This window comes from Oncorhynchus gorbuscha, linkage group LG18 (assembly GCF_021184085.1).
Source record: "Oncorhynchus gorbuscha isolate QuinsamMale2020 ecotype Even-year linkage group LG18, OgorEven_v1.0, whole genome shotgun sequence".
Lineage (NCBI taxonomy): Eukaryota > Metazoa > Chordata > Actinopteri > Salmoniformes > Salmonidae > Oncorhynchus > Oncorhynchus gorbuscha.
In genome coordinates, this window is record NC_060190.1 from 6,827,529 (window position 1) to 6,850,731 (window position 23,203).

The 23,203-nt window shown below is 44.4% G+C and overlaps 1 pseudogene; it reads left to right on the plus strand.

Annotated features, from left to right (window-relative positions):
* LOC124004086 overlaps positions 1–12,311 on the plus strand; it is a 174,822-nt pseudogene extending 162,511 nt beyond the window's left edge.
* The last annotated feature ends 10,892 nt before the right edge of the window (positions 12,312–23,203 follow it).

The window sequence follows — 23,203 nt, forward strand, 5'->3', positions numbered from 1 at the left end:
TCTCACAATATTAATTACAGTCCACTGCACTTTATCCCTCTCCACTGTATCCCTCTACTGTATCCCTCTCCACTGTATCCCTCTTTACTGTATCCCTCTCCACTGTATCCCTCTCTACTGTATCCCTCTCCACTGTATCCCTCTCCACTGTATCCCTCTCTACTGTATCCCTCTCTACTGTATCCCTCTCCACTGTATCCCTCTCCACTGTATCCCTCTCTACTGTATCCCTCTCTACTGTATCCCTCTCCACTGTATCCCTCTCCACTGTATCCCTCTCCACTTTATCCCTCTCCACTGTATCCCTCTCCACTGTATCCCTCTCCACTGTATCCCTCTCCACTTTATCCCTCTCCACTGTATCCCTCTCCACTGTATCCCTCTCCACTGTATCCCTCTCCACTGTAATCCCTCTTCACTTTATCCCTCTCCACTGTATCCCTCTCTACTGTATCCCTCTCCACTGTATCCCTCTCTACTGTATCCCTCTACTGTATCCCTCTCTACTGTATCCCTCTACTGTATCCCTCTCTACTGTATCCCTCTCCACTGTATCCCTCTCCACTTTATCCCTCTCCACATTATCCCTCTCCACTGTATCCCTCTCTACTGTATCCCTCTCCACTGTATCCCTCTCCACTGTATCCCTCTCTACTGTATCCCTCTCCACTTTATCCCTCTCCACTTTATCCCTCTCCACTGTATCCCTCTCTACTGTATCCCTCTCTACTGTATCCCTCTCTACTGTATCCCTCTCCACTGTATCCCTCTCCACTGTATCCCTCTCTACTGTATCCCTCTCTACAGTATCCCTCTCCACTGTATCCCTCTCCACTGTATCCATCTCCACTTTATCCCTCTCCACTGTATCCCTCTCTACTGTATCCCTCTCCACTGTATCCCTCTCCACTGTATCCCTCTCTACTGTATCCCTCTCCACTTTATCCCTCTCCACTGTATCCCTCTCTACTGTATCCCTCTTCACTTTATCCCTCTCTACTGTATCCTACTTTACTGTATCCCACTACACTGTATCCCTCTCTACTGTATCCCCCTTCACTGCATCCCTCTACTGTATCCCTCTCTACTGTATCCCTCTCCACTTCATCCCTCTCCACTGTATCCCTCTTCACTTTATCCCTCTCTACTGTATCCCTCTCTACTGTATCCTACTTTACGGTATCCCTCTACACTGTATCCCTCTCTACTGTATCCCCCTTCACTGCATCCCTCTACTGTATCCCTCTCTACTGTATCCCTCTCCACTATATCCCTCTCCACTGTATCCCCCTGCACTATATCCCTCTCTACTGTATCCCTCTCTACTGTATCCCCCTGTACTGTATCCCTCTCTACTGTATCCCTCTCTACTGTATCCCTCTCTACTGTATCCCCCTGTACTGTATCCCTCTCTACTGTATCCCCCTCCACTGTATCCCTCTCTACTGTATCCCCCTGTACTGTATCCCTCTCTACTGTATCCCCCTGCACTATATCCCTCTCTACTGTATCCCCCTCCACTGTATCCCTCTCTACCGTATCCCTCTCTACTGTATCCCCCTCCACTGTATCCCTCTCTACCGTATCCCTCTCTACTGTATCCCCATGCACTGTATCCCTCTACTGTATCCCCCTGCACTATATCCCTCTCTACTGTATCCCCCTCCACTGTATCCCTCTCTACCGTATCCCTCTCTACTGTATCCCCCTCCACTGTATCCCTCTCTACTGTATCCCCATGCACTGTATCCCTCTACTGTATCCCTCTTCACGATATCTCTCTTCACTGTATCCCTCTTTACTGTATCCCTCTCCACTGTATCCCTCTCTACAGGATCCCCCTTCATTGTGTCCCTCCTCACTGTGTCCATCCTCACTGTGTCCCTCCTCACTGTGTCCCTCCTCACTGTGTCCCTCCTCACTGTGTCCCTCCTCACTGTATCTTTCCTCACTGTGTCCCTCCTCACTGTGTCCCTCCTCACTGTGTCCATCCTCACTGTGTCCCTCCTCACTGTGTCCCTCCTCACTGTGTCACTCCTCACTGTATCCCTCCTCACTGTGTCCCTCCTCACTGTGTCCCTCCTCACTGTGTCCCTCCTCACTGTCTCCATCCTCACTGTGTCCCTCCTCACTGTGTCCCTCCTCACTGTGTCCCTCCTCACTGTGTCCCTCCTCACTGTATCTTTCCTCACTGTGTCCCTCCTCACTGTGTCCATCCTCACTGTGTCCCTCCTCACTGTGTCCCTCCTCACTGTGTCCCTCCTCACTGTCTCCATCCTCACTGTGTCCCTCCTCACTGTGTCCCTCCTCACTGTGTCCCTCCTCACTGTGTCCCTCCTCACTGTGTCCCTCCTCACTGTGTCCCTCCTCACTGTGTCCCTCCTCACTGTATCCCTCAGCACTCATGCCTTATACTATTCAAATACCTCACATTTCCTTTCAGCACCAAGCTATATTCTCTTTCCATCTTCTCCTAACCTAACTCAATATAAACTGAACCAACCTAACCCATCCTCACTGTATATTCCCTCTAACACCTAACCTACAAACATATCATAAACTAACCCCTCCATATACCTCCTCACGCTAACCTTATTATAAACTAACCCCTCCATATACCTCCTCACGCTAACCTTATTATAAACTAACCCCTCCATATACCCCCTCACCCTAACCTTATTATAAACTAACCCCTCCTTATACCCCCTCACCCTAACCTTATTATAAACTAACCCCTCCATATACCCCCTCACCCCTAACCTTATTATAAACTAACCCCTCCATATACCCCCTCACCCTAACCTTATTATAAACTAACCCCTCCATATACCCCCTCACCCCTAACCTTATTATAAACTAACCCCTCCATATACCCCCTCACCCCTAACCTTATTATAAACTAACCCCTCCTTATACCCCCTCACCCTAACCTTATTATAAACTAACCCCTCCTTATATCCCCTCACCCCTAACCTTATTATAAACTAACCCCTCCTTATACCCCCTCACCCTAACCTTATTATAAACTAACCCCTCCTTATACCCCCTCACCCCTAACCTTATTATAAACTAACCCCTCCTTATACCCCCTCACCCTAACCTTATTATAAACTAACCCCTCCATATACCCCCTCACCCCTAACCTTATTATAAACTAACCCCTCCATATACCCCCTCACCCCTAACCTTATTATAAACTAACCCCTCCATATACCCCCTCACCCTAACCTTATTATAAACTAACCCCTCCATATACCCCCTCACCCCTAACCTTATTATAAACTAACCCCTCCATATACCCCCTCACCCCTAACCTTATTATAAACTAACCCCTCCATATACCCCTTCACCTCTAACCTTATTATAAACTAACCCCTCCTTATACCCCCTCACCCTAACCTTATTATAAACTAACCCCTCCATATACCCCCTCACCCCTAACCTTATTATAAACTATCCCCTCTATATACCCCCTCACCCCTAACCTTATTATAAACTAACCCCTCCATATACCCCCTCACCCTAACCTTATTTTAAACTAACCCCTCCTTATACCCCCTCACCCTAACCTTATTATAAACTAACCCCTCCATATACCCCCTCACCCTAACCTTATTATAAACTAACCCCTCCATATACCCCCTCACCCCTAACCTTATTATAAACTAACCCCTCCTTATACCCCCTCACCCTAACCTTATTATAAACTAACCCCTCCATATACCCCCTCACCCTAACCTTATTATAAACTAACCCCTCCTGCTAACCCCTCCTTATACCCCCTCACCCTAACCTTATTTTAAACTAACCCCTCCATATACCCCCTCACCCTAACCTTATTATAAACTAACCCCTCCTGCTAACCCCTCCTTATACCCCCTCACCCTAACCTTATTATAAACTAACCCCTCCATATACCCCCTCACCCTAACCTTATTATAAACTAACCCCTCCATATACCCCCTCACCCTAACCTTATTTTAAACTAACCCCTCCTTATACCCCCTCACCCTAACCTTATTATAAACTAACCCCTCCATATACCCCCTCACCCTAACCTTATTATAAACTAACCCCTCCATATACTCCCTCACCCCTAACCTTATTATAAACTAACCCCTCCTTATACCCCCTCACCCTAACCTTATTATAAACTAACCCCTCCATATACCCCCTCACCCTAACCTTATTATAAACTAACCCCTCCTGCTAACCCCTCCTTATACCCCCTCACCCTAACCTTATTTTAAACTAACCCCTCCATATACCCCCTCACCCTAACCTTATTATAAACTAACCCCTCCTGCTAACCCCTCCTTATACCCCCTCACCCTAACCTTATTATAAACTAACCCCTCCATATACCCCCTCACCCTAACCTTATTATAAACTAACCCCTCCATATACCCCCTCACCCTAACCTTATTATAAACTAACCCCTCCTGCTAACCCCTCCTAACCCCCTCTATCACCTGCTTGTCCCCCCAGGAGAGATGGAGGAGCTGGAGGCTCTGTGGCTGACGGGGATCTGCCACAATGAGAAGAACGAGGTGATGAGCAGCCAGCTGGACGTGGACAACATGGCAGGTGTCTTCTACATGCTGGGGGCGGCCATGGCTCTGTCGCTCATCACCTTCATTGCCGAGCACGCCTTCTACTGGCAACTGCGCTTCTGCTTCATGGGCTACTGCACCGGCAAGCCAGGCTTTACCTTCTCCATCAGCAGGGTGAGTTATTGGCTGGATTGGAGCACGTCTTTAACCGGACCGGTACTTCCTTGTCAGGTTGCTAACCCTCTGTGCTTATGCCACGTTCACATCATGTCGAAAACTTGGGACTTCTGAGTTCAAATTAGCCTAAGTTATTTGCGTAGGGCTTAATATTTGTTGATTCTGTTACTTCCCAAGTGAGAAACTTGAGTATAATCTTTCCACAGCGAGTAAGCTGACATGACGTGAACGCGGCATAATAAAACCTATACTAATAAGCTAATGATACTTTGTTAACTGTGACGATACCCTTTGAGCAAGGATAACAAAACGAGTATAACTACTGATATTGTGAACGCTAATCGAATTCAGGCTAATCCGTGCTAACGGTGCTAGCAAAACGAACATAACAATCATCGCCAATGGGCCTTTTGAAAGCCCTTTTAATATATAACACTAACGCTAAGGCTCTTACAGTTAGTTACATGTCCACTGATTCCAGTTATATAGAAGGGTAAAAACCAAGCTTTATCGCGGTGTTGTTGCGTCTTTAAATGGGGACTGCTCCGAGGGCTGTTTATGCGGGTCATTTACCATGGCAGTTGTCATGGCAGTTATTATTGTATGTCAGAGAGCTTGTTTACGCATGAAAAACAATTGCTTGAGGAACAATCACATTTGCATAATGTTACCTTTTAAGAGAGGAGGGAATGTTTTTGTTGTTGCACGCTCATTGAACTCAATTATCATTCATTTGAGAAACAGTCGCAAATGTTTACCTGCCTGAACTTCTTACGAAAGGTTTTTCTTATATCCTCTTGAGCATTTTGAAAAAGCAGTTTTCTCTACTGTATCCTTCCTCTTTTGGGAGCTCAACAATAGTTACACTGTAATACAGCAATAATGGTTTTATTCAAAGTACATAAAATAATTTACGTGTAGGGAGAGCTTCGATAGAATACAAATTCAGTATTTATTGGTTCAAGTGTACAGGTGTTGATGTTATTTGACAGTTGCGTTACAGCGTTCATTTTCACCCTCTACACTATTACAGACTACCCCTCGTCTAATTATTACCGCCTGCAAGAGATATTAGTCTATTACAGATTTCTATGCCTGGTTTAGTGCTCCAGTTGTGGAGGGACAGAGGAAGTATCGCGCTCAACCAATCTGCAAACATACAGACAGACAGAGAGAGAGAGAGAGATAGGGGTGATGAGAGAGAGAGGGAGAGATAGGGGTGATGAGAGAGAGAGAGAGATAGGGGTGATGAGAGAGAGAGATAGGGGTGATGAGAGAGAGAGATAGGGGTGATGAGAGAGAGAGATAGGGGTGATGAGAGAGAGATAGAGAGATAGGGGTGATGAGAGAGAGAGAGAGAGATAGGGGTGATGAGAGAGAGAGAGAGAGATAGGGGTGATGAGAGAGAGAGATAGGGGTGATGAGAGAGAGATAGGGGTGATGAGAGAGAGAGAGAGATAGGGGTGATGAGAGAGAGATAGGGGTGATGAGAGAGAGAGAGAGAGATAGGGGTGATGAGAGAGAGAGATAGGGGTGATGAGAGAGAGAGAGAGAGATAGGGGTGATGAGAGAGAGATAGGGGTGATGAGAGAGAGAGATAGGGGTGATGAGAGAGAGAGAGAGAGATAGGGGTGATGAGAGAGAGAGAGATAGGGGTGATGAGAGAGAGAGAGAGAGATAGGGGTGATGAGAGAGAGAGAGAGAGATAGGGGTGATGAGAGAGAGAGAGAGAGATAGGGGTGATGAGAGAGAGAGAGAGAGATAGGGGTGATGAGAGAGAGAGAGAGATAGGGGTGATGAGAGAGAGAGAGAGATAGGGGTGATGAGAGAGAGAGAGAGAGATAGGGGTGATGAGAGAGAGAGAGAGAGATAGGGGTGATGAGAGAGAGAGAGAGAGATAGGGGTGATGAGAGAGAGAGAGAGAGATAGGGGTGATGAGAGAGAGAGAGAGAGATAGGGGTGATGAGAGAGAGAGAGAGAGATAGGGGTGATGAGAGAGAGAGAGAGAGATAGGGGTGATGAGAGAGAGAGAGAGAGATAGGGGTGATGAGAGAGAGAGAGAGAGATAGGGGTGATGAGAGAGAGAGAGAGAGAGAGAGAGAGAGAGAGAGAGAGAGAGAGAGAGAGAGAGAGAGAGAGAGAGAGAGAGAGAGAGAGAGAGAGAGAGAGAGAGACAGAGGGAGAGACAGGGAGAGAGAAGGGGACAGAAAGAAAGAGAGGGCATATGATGAGAGAGACAGATAACGTACGACGCGAGGAAAAGGAAACCTGTCCGTGAAAAAAGAATGATAAAAACACATAAAAGGGGAACAGAAGGAACAGAGGAGCGCTAAAGGAAAGATGTGCCAGTAACCTCTGTCCTATCACCTTTACAGAGGGATTGTGTGGACATACGTAGACAGATAAAGAAAGTCCCGTTGGAGGAGAAGCTTCACCATGGCGACCAGGAGGCAATGGAGATCAAATAAGACAAAAAAAGACACAAAGAAAGAGTGGAAAGAGTAGAAGAATGAATTCAGGGGGCCAGGGGAGAGGAGTGACTTAGACATGACGCCCCTGATGGATAGTGAGACTCGTTTCACTGGCAGGCAATGATATTTTGTTTTTTAAAATCAGGAATGCCACCCCCAGCGCTGATCCTAACATACATGCCTTGATTTGTTGGCAGGTGTCCCCTCTTAGAATTACTGTCCTCACAATTCCAAAATCACAACCAGATAATGATGTAACATTTCAACAAAACCACACATGCCTTTCATTTTGCAGAATAAAAAATAATATTTAAAATATTTATTGCATGATTCATTTTCGTGATGTGTTTTTACGAGAGGGGGGTTGGATTGCCCCCCCAGGAAAAGTGCTGTCAGCTGAATTTAAAGTAATCAACTTATTGATTGGTTTGTCAAAACTAGATGCTAACGGCGCTCTTGTCATTATCAATCAAGTCTCTGATCTGCCCTCCAACACTGGGTCTGAGTGAGAGGAAGAGAGGAGAGGCTCTGAGCCTCTGCAGGGGCCAAAGCTCTGTGTGCTCCCCAGGGAGAACGTATTGATCAACTCACCACTATTACTGTTTAATAGTGTGTAAACAAGGTGGCCAGATGAAACACTGCAGTGCATTAACCTCTCTCTCTTTGTCTCTCATCTCTCTCCACCTTTCCACATCCCGTCCGTTTTCTAATGCTCGTCCACCAATCTACCCTGTTTCTGTTTTCGTCAATCTGTTTTTGTGTTGGTTTCTTTCACTTGCTCCACCTTTCCCCATGTTTTTCTCTCTCTCCCTCTCCCCCTGTTCTCCACCATTCACCATCCCCCCTATTCATCTGTTCCTCCAACAGGGCATCTGGAGTTGTATCCACGGGGTCCAGATCGAGGAGAACAAGTCGGCCATGGACTCTCCATCGGCCACCATGAACATGAACATGAACAACACCCACTCCAACATCCTGCGACTGCTCCGCACAGCCAAGGACATGACCGCCATCCCGGGGGTCAACGGCTCGCCCCACACGCATGGCGCCCTGGACTACGGTGGCCACCACCGTGGCGAGTCGCCCAGCATCTACGACGTCTCCGAGCACCGGCGCAGCTTGCAAGAGCGCAAGGCCCCGCCGCCGCCCTACCTGCCAGAGGACAACATGTTCAGCGACTACATCAGCGAGGTGGAGAGGACTTTTGGCAACTTGCCCCTGAAGGACAACAACCTGTACCAGGACCATTACCTGCACCAGCACTCAGGTCCGGGACCTGGGCTGGCTCTGGGTATGTCCGGCCCCCCGCCTAACAGGCCGAGTAGCTTAGGCAGTACCAGTTCATTGGAGGGAGGGATGTTTGATTGTGACAGTTTAGGGGGAGGGGTAGCTCCCATATTCACCACACAGCCCCGCGTTGCCTCCCTGACTCACAGGAACACCAATAAGTTTGACCTGATCGCCGGCCACGCCTCGGCCTCAGGCTCCGGTCAGCAGGGGGGTCAGTTCAAGTCGAACGACCTCTACGGGAGGTTCTCCTTCAAAGGCGGGGCGTCCAGTTCTGGGTTTATTGACAGGGGTGATCGCGACAGATACTGCATGGGTGGAGGAGGAGGGGGTGGCGGGGGCTCGGGGGGCGATGATGTGTCGGATATCTCCTCACACACCATCACCTACGGCAATCTGGAGGGCAATGCCAAGAGGCGTAAACAGTACAGGGACAGCTTGAAAAAGAGGCCCGCCTCAGCCAAATCCAGACGGGAGCAGGACGAGATTGATTACCGGAGGCGAGCCCACCACCATCACACCGTCCACCACCACTTCTCCCGCGGGCCCCTGGGACACCGCTCGGCCTCCCCACCCCTGGTCCCCTCTGAGCGGAAGAGAGGAGGAGGTGGAGGAGGGGGTAACTCTTCGCCTTACTTATTCCGCGACAAAGAACATCTGAGGGAGTTCTATGCGGAGCAGGTCCATTCCAAGGAGGGCTCTGCCAAGTGGGAGCATGTGGATGTGGCCGACGGGCCTTGTCCGATGGGCGGTAGGGGAGGAGGAGTCGCTGGCGGTAGTAGTGGTAGTGGCATTTGTAAGAGCCTAGTGCCTGTGGAGGATTTCCTGAAAGGTAACAAACCCAAGAAGTCAGAGGGTAAAAGTGGCGTAGTCGGAGGAATGGGCTTGGGGTCGTCAGGGCAACAGGCCCACACGTGTTGGGAGAAGAACATGTCTGAAGTGGGGGGTGGAGGCATAGCAGGGGGTGACTGGGAGTGTCGGAATCACAGTGGTGGTGGTGGTGGTGGCGGGGGAGGAGGAGGGAAGTCCATCTCTCACCATGGGGGAGGGGGAACCTGTACGCATGGAAGCGCTAGTGGCGGAGGGGGGAGGAGGTGGGGGCGCTAGTGCCGGAGGGGGAAATAGTCGTCCAAGCTCTGCTTCTTGCAAACGGTGCGAGTCGTGTAAGAAACCAGGCAACCTGTATGACATCAGTGAAGATAACCTCATATTTAGCCAGATGGGGGGTGGAGGGGGAAGAGTGGTGACGCGGGGGGTGCTGGCCAATCACAAAGTCATGCACAGCGCAGGAAGCTAGGGCCAGGTGGGCGGGTGTTACGGAGACAACACTCCTACGACACGTTTGTGGATTTGCAGAAGGGTGGGGGTGGCGGACGCATGGGCGGGGGTGGAGGAGGAGGTGGTGGAGGAGGGGGAAGGGGGCAGCTCCTCCCACCCAGAAGTGTGAGCTTGAAAGACAAAGACCGCTACATGGAGGGAGTTAGCCCGTACGCCCAAATGTTTGCCCAGTACGCGGAGAGGGACAGAGATAGTCCCTCCTTTTTCAGTCGGGGAGGTAGTGAGCGGGAGAGGGCGAAAGGAGGCTCCTCCTTCAATTTGTTCCGAGGAGAAGGTGGGTTGCACCGTCGGTCGGTGGGGGAGAAAGACATGAGGGACAGGGATAGAAGAATGATGGGAGGTGGAGGTGGTGGGGGCGGTAGTGGCAAAGGGGCCGGGACTTACTCCTTGTCTAAATCTCTCTACCCAGATAAGGTGACCCAGAACCCCTTCATCCCAACCTTCGGCGACGACCAGTGTCTATTACATGGCGGCAAACCGTACTACGTCAAAATGTCTCCACAGCAACAGCAACAACCGCCACAGCATCTCCTCAACAACAGCCGCGGGGACTTCCGAGGCTCCATGGGGGTGCCTTCATATTTTCCGGCGTCAGCCACGACGGGGGTCATGTCCAACGTGACCCCCAGGTTCCCCAATGATCTGTGTCTCGGGGGAGGGTTGGGGGGGCCCATGGGGAACCACCATGGCCCCAGACTGGGAGGCAACAAGCTACTGCCGGTCAGGGACGGGGGGTTAGGGTTGGTGGGGCAGGGCGGCCAGACACCCTTCAATGGCTCGAGCAACGGCCACGTTTACGAGAAGCTCTCCAGCATCGAGTCTGACGTCTGAAAGAAAGAGATGGAGTTGGAGAACAGGATAATTACTTCTCCGTCCGAGGAGAACGAATAGACGCTACATTGTGTACATTGTTCTCATATTTCTAACTGAGGAAGGTTAGTTGGACAATGGACACAGAGTGAAGGAGAGTGAAGGAACTGTCAAGTGTAACAGAAAGCGACACGACTTCTAATGAGGAGATGAGCGGATTCTGCTGCTTGACTCTGAGACTGTGAGGGAGGAGGAGAGAAATCTCTCCTCCGTTTCTCCTCTCCTTCTTCACTCCCTCTTTTATCTTTCCCTCTCTTCCGCTCGCCTGCTGTTCCTTACACCAAAACTAACGTTTTGCTTAGCTATCAGAAATACAATCAAACGAATGAAAAATCAAACACTTTTCTTGAAGTAACAGGGTAAACTAACAATAATTGTATTGATAATGTTGTTAATGATATTATTGATTATAATGAAATGGTTTAACGTGTTCAGTTTGGGCTCCTTTCTTTTTCTTTTCTTTTTTTTATAGTTCATGTTGTTATATATTTGTACTGTTGTTAATTATTTGCTAGGCCACCATATTACAGGAGACTAATAGACTATTTGTTAGGAAGAAATGTTACTTAAGTACCAATACTTGTAGGTAATTCAGATTTCTTCTTAATTCTTGATTATCCATATTTTCTGTTTTTGGAGTGAGCTGTGAAAAAGTATACTGTATGTGAAAGACATGATTTGCTGAGTACATCTTCCATATACTTGACATCTTATAGTGAAGGAGAAAGTTCTTATGTGGCATCATGCTGGTTTGCCGTTTAGATTTCTTGTTTTGCCTGGCAGTACGTCGGGAGTAGTGGTGATCTCAGATACCGAGCGGGATGTGCCTTACTGAATCCACTACAATCATAAAGATATGAAGACTCCTCCTCCTCTCGGTAGAAAGGGTGTTCATTCTGTAGACAATTCCGTTATTAACTAGTAATTCATAAAGTGGTTGTCATGTTCGCTGAGAATCCGCTTAGCTGAGATCTTGCTTTAAACGAGACCCACCCACCTGAAAGGAGGAACAGTTGCATCGTGGAAGATTTCGTTTTCTGCTCGTTTCACTCGGGTGCTAGTCAAGAGGCTCTTATCTCACCCTTTAGCTTTCCATAAATCATTTGATTTAATCTTTTAAATACCAACATATCACAAGTCCCTCTTATATACCTAAAATGTAAACTATCAATTACACTTGTTATCATTTTCGTATTTTTTTTATTTTTTACTTTTAACTTGGCGTAGATGCAGTATTTGCTAAACATATGTATTTCCCATTGTATTCCTATATGTTGCTGGGAAGTGATTGAATGGAGTTGGTTTCAATTGGACTTGACAGTTGTCTGCTTTTAAGATCGGGTCTTGATGGTATGTTGGAACATGGTCTGGGAATGGAGAGACGGACAGCAGGACGTGGTAGTTATTTCATTTTGTATCAGGGCAGTAAGCTGTTGCTGTTGCATTAGCGAGACACAGTTATTAGAAGGGGGATGAGTGGGGAGTGGTGTGCTGTGAACACAGGGAGGAAAGAACGTTTCAGTTGGTTTATTCATTTCCTCTCACCCAATCACTGTGCTGTTACTGTACTGTATACTGTATGTCTCTCCTTAATTCACGTCAAGGACTTGATCAAACCACTAATTTATTACATTTACATTTAAGTCATTTAGCAGACGCTCTTATCCAGAGCGACTTACACTAATCATGTTTGACTTACTTAGAATGTGTTAGAATTTCTGAGATAATTCAGATATCACTAAAGGTGGTCACTTGATATGGGGGTTGGGGAGAATAATCACTATTTCACCAGTTGTTAGCTTTTTTCTTTCCTTATGAATACCAAAACAAATCAATCACTTTATACAGGCCACACAAGACAGCCTGGATGTAACATTCAGTAAATCTCAGTAAACTTTCAACATTTTTCCGAAGATGTTTATGGAATGTTTTGGCAACTTCCATCAATGGCTTGATACATAAGAAGGATAAAAGGACAATAACGTTTGTAAAGCTTGAGTACTCGACCAGGGCATGATTACCATTAGCCTAGTATTAGCAAGAATTATTCATCTCTGCATTTAAAATAAAACCTTATTTGAATAATTCTGTATATTTCAACCAGAACTATCACGTTTCATCTATCAGGGCAAATCTCTTATGAATTTACAAATGTGATTGAAGGCACTGGACAGTATTTTCCTTTTGGAAAATAGTCCTCACAACTGTCCTGGAAGGTACTTGGTGGAAGGTGGAGAAAAGCTAACCGATGCCATGATTAAAATGAAGAAAAAAAACGTTGAATCTCCACATAGTGTGGAAAGTAACGTTTTCCCCCCTATTCTATAAGCATTGAGTCCAGTGGTTTGTTTATCATGCCTTTGCCAATGTCTCTGGGTCACTTCCATCAATGACAACCTCATGTCCATGGAAGATGACCTCAAAGCCACAACGTATCACAGACAGATATCCAGGTCCACGCTGTATTTGTGTTCACCTCCATGTAATTGTCGTAATATACAATTTAGGACCCCCCCCATATCTTCATTTTATTTATTCTATTTATTAATTACTTTAAGTTGTAGCTGTCTAAAATATTACATTGCTAAGTGATTTGTCATTTTGCCAAACCAAATTGTACGATCTAAGCACAATCAGTGTTATTGATTAGTTGATCAATACTTGTACATCCCTGTTGACACTTGGAAAGATTTTTCCTTCTTTCATGACTGACAAGTCAGTGTGTATGATATCGAGTCAGTGTATAAGGACATGTGTTCGTAAGGACATGCATGCATCAGTGGAATTGTTTTATTTTCCCTTTTTTACTTAGACTCTATTTTATCCCAAAAGTGGGTGTTTGGGAATTATATCTGGACTTTTTAATCGATTTAATTTATTCTGATCCTTGTTGGTGTGTGTTTGTCTCTGTAAAAAGACAAATAGAATTTTGCTCTCAAAATTGTCGTTATTTTAAAATATTTCAAATTCAGTCAACAGAATTGTCAATAGGAATAATTGCTACGACAAAAATAGTTTCAACAGATTTATTATGGGAACCAGGTGAAGTTTAAGAAGAGAAGTTCAGGCTTCTCTGCTCCTCTTGACATTTGGTTGTAAATGCATGTGAATGAGGTGAAGGTATTGGTATCATTAAATGCCTGTGAATGAGGTGAAGGTATTGGTATTATTAAATGCCTGTGAATGAGGTGAAGGTATTGGTATCATTAAATGCCCGTGAATGAGGTGAAGGTATTGGTATCATTAAATGCCTGTGAATGAGGTGAAGGTATTGGTATTATTAAATGCCTGTGAATGAGGTGAAGATATTGGTATTATTAAATGCCTGTGAATGAGGTGAAGGTGTTGGTATTATTAAATGCCTGTGAATGAGGTGAAGATATTGGTATTATTAAATGCCTGTGAATGAGGTGAAGGTATTGGTATTATTAAATGCCTGTGAATGAGGTGAAGATATTGGTATTATTAAATGCCTGTGAATGAGGTGAAGGTGTTGGTATTATTAAATGCCTGTGAATGAGGTGAAGGTATTGGTATTATTAAATGCCTGTGTATTGGTATAACGTTTTTATGAAGTGATGAACCAGCTTTGATTTTCAATGTATTTGCTTGTTTTTTCCCTACAACCTCTCTTTCTTCAGTAAGTTGCTTTCCCTCTTTCTCTCTCTCTTTCTCTCTCTCTTTCTCTCTCTCTTTTTCTTTCTTTCTTTCTTTCTTTCTGTTATTGTATGTGCCTCAGTACATGCGCTTGATTACCTCTGTGTGTGTGTGTGTGTGTGTGTGTGTGTGTGTGTGTGTGTGTGTGTGTGTGTGTGTGTGTGTGTGTGTGTGTGTGTGTGTGTGTGTGTGTGTGCGTGCGTGCGTGCGTGCGTGCGTGCGTGCGTGCGTGCGTGCGTGCGTGCGTGCGTGCGTGCGTGTGGAAAAGAAAGTGCGAAAGAGAGAACTGTTGACTGATGTTCTGCATTGTAGTGCTGTATGTAAATAACTTCCTTCCCTCTAGCAGACTTTTAATAAAAGTGTACAAAATGGCTGAAAGTAAGAACCTTTTGGGTGACATCTTTGATTTGAAGGTTCCCTGCTAAAATTGTTTTATAAAAAATGAAAGGCCACATATGTGCAAGCTTGTAATTTGTTGAAAGAGTGCACACCTAAAGTAGTAGAGACTATATTTACAGCAAGTTGATGAATTTCCTTTCACTTTAATTTGGTAAAAGACCGGCATACACACTTGTTTTTGATACACAACTAATGGTAATGACATTAGTGGCTATTACATAAGCACAACATCATGACTCTCTACTACATTTTTACAAGTTATAATTTGTCTTCTTTGGCAACCCTTTAATTTACGTGTTTCCAAGTAGAAAATTAGAACACAATCATTTCTAGAACTGTACAGATTGTGAAAATGTATATATGACTAAACATTTCAGTCACTCTTTAATTTTTGTATGGGAAGAAATGACATGTGTTAAAGAATAATAACAAATGTGATGAAATATTTAATAACATTTAAAATGAGGATAATTAAACACAGTCGATGTGAAAATAAGTGCTAAGAAATATTCTTCTTCTGTCCCTTTGTACAAAACAAAGTGTTGAGTATTAATAATAAAAAAAACATGAAATCATGTCATTTGTGAAATTCCTACGTTTTCTTATTTTTCCCCTCTAAACAGATTTCAACATTCATTCATGGTCTCTCATTTGTCTATATATTGTATATATATATATTGGAATTATCTGGCTCGAAGGACCAATACCTTAAAGGGTCATTCAGCAGTTAACATTTAACATTTACATTTAAGTCATTTAGCAGACGCTCTTATCCAGAGCGACTTACAAATTGGTGCATTCACCTTATGACATCCAGTGGAACAACCACTTTACAATAGTGCATCTAAATCTTAAAGGGGGGGGGGGGGGGGGGGGAGGGAATACTTATCCTATCCTAGGTATTCCTTAAAGAGGTGGGGTTTCAGGTGTCTAAAACAATAGAAAAGTGTCCTCCCCACCCCTGTTTTGTTTTTTATATTTTTTATAATGGGGCTGGAGAATTGTAACCACTTCCTAGACAGAGCTATGGATGGATGCAAGGACTTACCAGCCATGATATCAATATTATAGTTGTAACCATGTTTTGACTCTATATAGTGTTTGTTCAAATTTAATTTGTTTACAAACATTGGAGTAAAACAAGCTTATATTTTGGCTTCTGGTGGGGTACAACAGCTCATGAGACGTAACTTATGTTCTTCAAGAATCAATGGGTACATATCAAGTCCAAAAATGGATGTATTAACTGCAGATTGCCCCTTTAAAGGTGCAGGGCCCTTTCAAGTGTTCTCAGATTCATCTGTCATTTAAATGGCCAGTATCACTCCTCCTCTTTAATCCTGTTGCTGTATTGTCACTTTCATCCAGGACACCTGTCCATCCTCCCGTTCCGCTCGTCCCCTTTTACCTTTCATCTTGTCTCTCCGTAGCTCTCTCCTTTTTGTATCTTTCTGTCTGTTTTTTCTCTTTCACAAGTAGAACACTGAAATGAGATTGAGGTTACTCAAGATGTTGGAGAGGCAGGTTTGTAGGCCAGGACAGACGGAGAGGAAGGTGACGAATGACACACTGATAAAAAGTGAACCAGTAGGATATTGTGTACAAAATTTGAAAGACTCCAAATCCTCCTCCTGAGACTCTCTCTCTCTGCCTCTCTTTCTTCTGAAAGAGCTCTGACCAGCAACAAGGGAGATATTTAAAGAAACCAGTCATCCACAAAACCCTCTTTGAGATATTGGTAAAGCATATCTCTGTCTATATTCGTATAATTCAATATCTCTGCTAGGATCCTATGTCATTGAGAGATAAATAATTAGCTAGTGCTATAAACAACACTGATAGAACAAGAACACATTGATAGAACACATTGCAACACATATAACTACTTGACAATTAACCGTTACCTAGCAACTGGCTCTTTTTTCAAGAGATGGGGAGAGTGGAGGATTTATACTGTATAGTCTCACTGTTTTAGTGGATTGGATGGGAAAATGAATCAACATACAATACCAAAATGGAAAGTACAGCCTGAGCCGAACATCTACAGAGAGAGGGAAAGTCAGAGAGAGGGAGAGGGAGAGAGCGAGAGAAATGGGGGATGGAATGCAGATTAAGAAGTAGAGATGAAAGACTGAAGCCCCGCTTATACTTGGGGCTAACATTGGTTGTGTGTCCTAATCTTGTCCACATTCTGATTGTGCCTACATTTTTGTGTCTGCATTGGGACCACATTTTCTGATCCATCCCTGTATGCAAATGATTTCACAGCTATTCTTTCCAGTAATAAGTTATTTATTTGAAGACATGTTGGTGGCATAAGTCAATGGTGCAGCCTGTCAATGATGTTAGAGGCCGGTATAATGATGATTTAAGTGGTTTCACTGCCCAGAATGGTCTACACAATGCGTCTTTTAATCGTGTAAAGCTGTCTAAAAATGCGGGATCAATCAGAATGTGGACAAGATCAGGAAAAAAGACGCATGTTAGAACCAGGTATAAACAGGGCCAGAGAGAAACAACAGAGGATGACAAGCAGAGATGGGAAAGTAGAGGCAGGTTGGAAAGAGGGAATGAGAAAGACGGAACATTTTATACTGCGGCTCTGTGGATGACAAGCAAGAGTCGGGGAAGAGGAGAGGAGAGAAAGGAGAGAAGGAACGGTTGCTGTAGAAACGCTTGGCAAAGTTTTAATGAGGGCACAAAGTTCGATCCTTATGCCCACAACACATCCACACTCACACACACACAGTATATATACCAGCTGGCTTTAGTATTACCCTTTGTGACTACAGTTAACGGGGAAAAAAAGATCTACAAACCTTCATAGATCCCTCTAACACAAAAGTCCCAAACGAATAACAGGATAGGGAGTCACCCTTTAAAGTCAGATATCAAAACATAACATGGTGGCATACCACATCCTCTCCAATAGTAGCATTTTGTTCTATAGTGGATTGTTAATGTGGTACTCTAAAATCAATTGTGTGGCGATTGGTTTTGAATCTAATGATGATCACGCTTCCATGCAAATGACTGAATTATTATCATGGCCATGCAGCCACAGTTGGCTAGTTCTGTATGAGATGATCAGACAGTTGAGACTTGATGAGTTTGTTTAATGAATATATCATTGCTCTCTCATGGGTTGATACACATAACAACTACAGATGCACATATTTGTTAATAATGAAGCAGAGATAGAGAATACATACATTTTACATCAACTTTCTACAATAGATATCAGATGTTGATACATTATAATTATTTGCAGACTATATTTCGTTAATTTCTCGCTCATTCACCTTTGACCTCTCACCTCACACTGAACTTAGAACCCTAACACTAACTTTCCTACTATCACACTCCTCCGTAGTCCACAATCCCTCCCGCTATCTCTCACTCTCCAGCATCCTAACTTGTCCGTTGTTGTATACTCTCACCCTCCTCCTCCTCACCACCCTAGTCCCCCTCACAGGGACCGCCTTCTTCAGGGTGTACCTCGTCAGTCTCGCTGCGCCACCTCTCATGCTCCGAGGTGCCAGAGCCCTGCTACCGCCACCCCCTCCCTCCTCCTCCCCCTCGTCCCGGTAGCCGTGGCGACGGAGGAATGGTTCCAAGGTTGCTAGGCGATGGGTGAGTTCCGTGATACGCCTGTGCAGCAGAGTGACTTCCCTGAAGAGATCGTTGAGCGACTCGGACAGAGGGCGCACCCTGCAGGACACAAAGAGTAACTTGGCAACAGGCACTTCAAACTGGCATGGACAGTAACTTCATATTATTCATCTGCACTGGTCAATATTTTGTAGAGTCAAAACAGGAATTTAGCAACATCAATCTGCAATGTCATTCACACATTGTTGGACAGATGAAATAACTTCATAGAACTACATCTTCATTATAGAGACATACAGGGCCTTCAGAAGTATTCACCCCCTTCCCCTTTTCCACATTTTGTTGTGTTACAGCCTGAATTTAAAATTAATTTTTTCTTTTTATGGGGGCGGGGGTCACAAGCCTACACATACCACATAATGTCAAAGTAGAATTATGTTTTTAGACATTTTTGCCAATGAATTACAAATGAGAAGCTGAAAATGATAAGCCTTAATAAGTAAGGAGTAAACATTTTCTTCTTAGAACTACCCATCCCGGATCCGGTATATTTGTTATCAGCAACCGCTGAATAGCATAGCGCAACAGTCGTGACTCTGTGACTAATAATCATGTTAGCATGATTTTTTAAATGACTACCTCCTCTCTGTACCCCAGTGAATTTCAAACACAGATTCAACCACAAAGACCAGGGAGGTTTTCCAATGCCTAGCAAAGAAGGGCACCTATTGGTAGATGGGTAAAATAAAAAATGCAGACATTGAATATCTTTGAGCATGGTGAACTTATTAATTACACTTTGGATCGTGTATCAATACACCTAGTCACAACAGACACTGGGAGACAGTCACCTTTCAGCAGGACAATAACGGAAAACAAGGTAAAATATACACTGGAGTTGCTTACCAGGAAGACAGTGGATGTTCCTGAGCGGCTTAGTTACAGTTTTGACTTAAATTGGCTTGAAAATCTATGGCAGGACTTGAAAATGTTTGTCTAGCAATGATCAACAACCAATTTGACAGCTTGAAGAATTTTAAATGGGCAAATATTGTAAAATCCTGGTGTGGAAAGCTCTTAGAGACTTACCCAGAAAGACAGCTGTAATCGCTGCTAAAGGTGTTTCTAACATGTATTGACTCAGTGTGAATAATTATGCAAATGGGGTATTTCTGTATTTAATTTTCAGTACATTTGCAAAAATGTCTAAAAACATGTTTTACTTTGTCATTATGGAGTAATGTCTGTAGATGGGGAAGAAAAATATATACTTCATCTGTTTTGAATTCAGGCTGTAACACAACACACAACAATAAGTCAAGGGGTATGAATACTTTCTGAAAGTACTGTAAAAATGGATTTGTTCACTCTCTGTTGACCCATACCACAGTAACGATGTCCCTCTGGTACTCCTACCTGGAGTAGTCAGGAAGCAGGGTGCTGGGCTGAGAGTGGAGTAGGGTCTTGATCTCATTGAAGATGCGTTTTCCCCAGACGTCCAGGACTCTGGTCACACTGCGGACAGTGGTCACGTTCACACTCTCAGCTGCAACCACAACCCCCGAGGAAAGGAAGAAGAGTCGTTGTTATGAAAGACCTGTCTTTTTCACTTCTGCTTTTGCTTTCCTTGGCGTCAACTGAGTAGGCTGGATGGACGTTCTTATTTATTAGCTCACCTCCCTCCCGGTAGTTCCAGTACCCATAATCCAGTTCGTTCTCCTCGCCAACGGACTGGGCCATGGTCACCATGGCAGCCAGAAGCAGCAGCAGCATCACAGTTTGAGGGGCCATGATGAGAAGACACAGCCTTTTATGAAGAAAAGGAAAACACAACAAGAATGATTGAAAAAAATCTGCCAATTAGCCAAAATCAGTTCACTGTGACATTACAACAATTTGATTACTTTCAGAAGACATAGGGAAAGTCAGAGACAGAGAGAAGAATCAGAAAGAGGGAGAGAGAGAGAGTGAAGAAAACATTTTTTATCCCACACAAGGCTGCCAACAGTCTCTCCGTAGCCCAGTTAAGAGTTGAAGACAGATCCACATGCATGTTCACATGTTGGTTTGGTATAGGTCATCTTAGAAACCCTCTATATTACCTATGGGTCTTTGAAAATCTCTCAAAGTATGTACAAGTGTGTTTTCAATACTGTGACTGAAAACAGGTAACATAGCCATTCATTTGTGGTAAGGACAGGAGTCAGACAGTCTTATGACCTGTTGGACTGAGCAAACTCAATTAGTTTGTCAAAGCCTGAAGAAAATCTATTTTGTGTGAGGAACAGTGGGGCCTGTGTCTTCAGAACTGTGGTGTGATAGAAGGAGAATGACCATGTGTCCAACCAACCAGCAAGCAGTTTGAAGACCTTGATTGTATTGTATCGGTTCCAGAAACAAGGCTATATAAAGAGCAGGAAGGGGATTATAGCCAGAACGGAGACCATGAGAAGGATTGGTAATCACTTGGAATGTTCTGGATATCTTAGATGATGACTTATGAAAGAAGTCTTGTAAATGCTTTCATAAGAGGGTCTCGTGTCGCAGTTGGAACCAGACCAGAGGAAGAGTGGAATATACAAATTAACACCTATCCTCACAAGAAACAAGCTTTAAAAGCCATATCAGGCACGAAAAATTGCCAAAGACTCTGGTCACCCGAGACATTGACTGTTCTCCAGGCTCCCGTTCTGCTACCAGTCACTTTTCAGCCTTGTTTACATGTATATCATACTACCAGTCCCTTTTTATGTATGAACCCACCTCAACCACTCCAGTATCCCTGCACATTGAATAAGGTACTGGTACTGACCTGTATATACTACCACTCCAGTATCCCTGCACATTGAATAAGGTACTGGCAGTGACCTGTATATACTACCACTCCAGTATCCCTGCACCTGCATTGTTTGCTGTTTGGGGTTTTAGGCTGGGTTTCTGTACAGCACTTTGAGATATCAGCTGATGTACGAAGGGCTATATAAATAAATTTGATTTGATTTGATTTGATTTGGTACTGTCCTGTATATACTACCACTCCAGTATCCCTGCACATTGAATAAGGTACTGGTACTGTCCTGTATATACTACCACTCCAGTATCCCTGCATATTGAATAAGGTACTGGTACTGACCTGTATATACTACCACTCCAGTATCCCTACATATTGAATAAGGTACTGGTACTGTCCTGTATATACTACCACTCCAGTATCCCTGCACATTGAATAAGGTACTGGTACTGTCCTGTATATACTACCACTCCAGTATCCCTGCACATTGAATAAGGTACTGGCAGTGACCTGTATATACTACCACTCCAGTATCCCTGCATATTGAATAAGGTACTGTCCTGTATATACTACCACTCCAGTATCCCTGCATATTGAATAAGGTACTGTCCTGTATATACTACCACTCCAGTATCCCTGCATATTGAATAAGGTACTGGTACTGACCTGTATATACTACCACTCCAGTATCCCTGCATATTGAATAAGGTACTGGTACTGACCTGTATATACTACCACTCCAGTATCCCTGCATATTGAATAAGGTACTGGTACTGTCCTGTATATACTACCACTCCAGTATCCCTGAACATTGAATAAGGTACTGGTACTGTCCTGTATATACTACCACTCCAGTACCCCTGCATATTGAATAAGGTACTGGCAGTGACCTGTATATACTACCACTCCAGTACCCCTGCATATTGAATAAGGTACTGACGTGTATATACTACCCCTCCAGTACCCCTGCACATTGAATAAGGTACTGGCAGTGACCTGTATATACTACCACTCCAGTATCCCTGCACATTGAATAAGGTACTGGTACTGACCTGTATATACTACCACTCCAGTATCCCTGCACATTGAATAAGGTACTGGCAGTGACCTGTATATACTACCACTCCAGTATCCCTGCACATTGAATAAGGTACTGGTACTGACCTGTATATACTACCACTCCAGTATCCCTGCATATTGAATAAGGTACTGGTACTGTCCTGTATATAGTACCACTCCAGTATCCCTGCATATTGAATAAGGTACTGACGTGTATATACTACCCCTCCAGTATCCCTGCACATTGAATAAGGTACTGGTACTGTCCTGTATATACTACCACTCCAGTATCCCTGCATATTGAATAAGGTACTGGCAGTGACCTGTATATACTACCACTCCAGTATCCCTGAACATTGAATAAGGTACTGGCAGTGACCTGTATATACTACCACTCCAGTATCCCTGCACATTGAATAAGGTACTGGCAGTGACCTGTATATACTACCACTCCAGTATCCCTGCATATTGAATAAGGTACTGGTACTGTCCTGTATATACTACCACTCCAGTATCCCTGAACATTGAATAAGGTACTGGTACTGTCCTGTATATACTACCACTCCAGTATCCCTGCATATTGAATAAGGTACTGACAGTGACCTATATACTACCACTCCAGTACCCCTGCATATTGAATAAGGTACTGGTATATACTGTACCCTGCACATTGAATAAGGTACTGGCAGTGACCTGTACTACCACTCCAGTATCCCTGCACATTGAATAAGGTACTGGCAGTGACCTGTATATACTACCACTCCAGTATCCCTGCACATTGAATAAGGTACTGGCAGTGACCTGTATATACTACCACTCCAGTATCCCTGCATATTGAATAAGGTACTGGTACTGTCCTGTATATACTACCACTCCAGTATCCCTGCATATTGAATAAGGTACTGGCAGTGACCTGTATATACTACCACTCCAGTATCCCTGCACATTGAATAAGGTACTGGCAGTGACCTGTATATACTACCACTCCA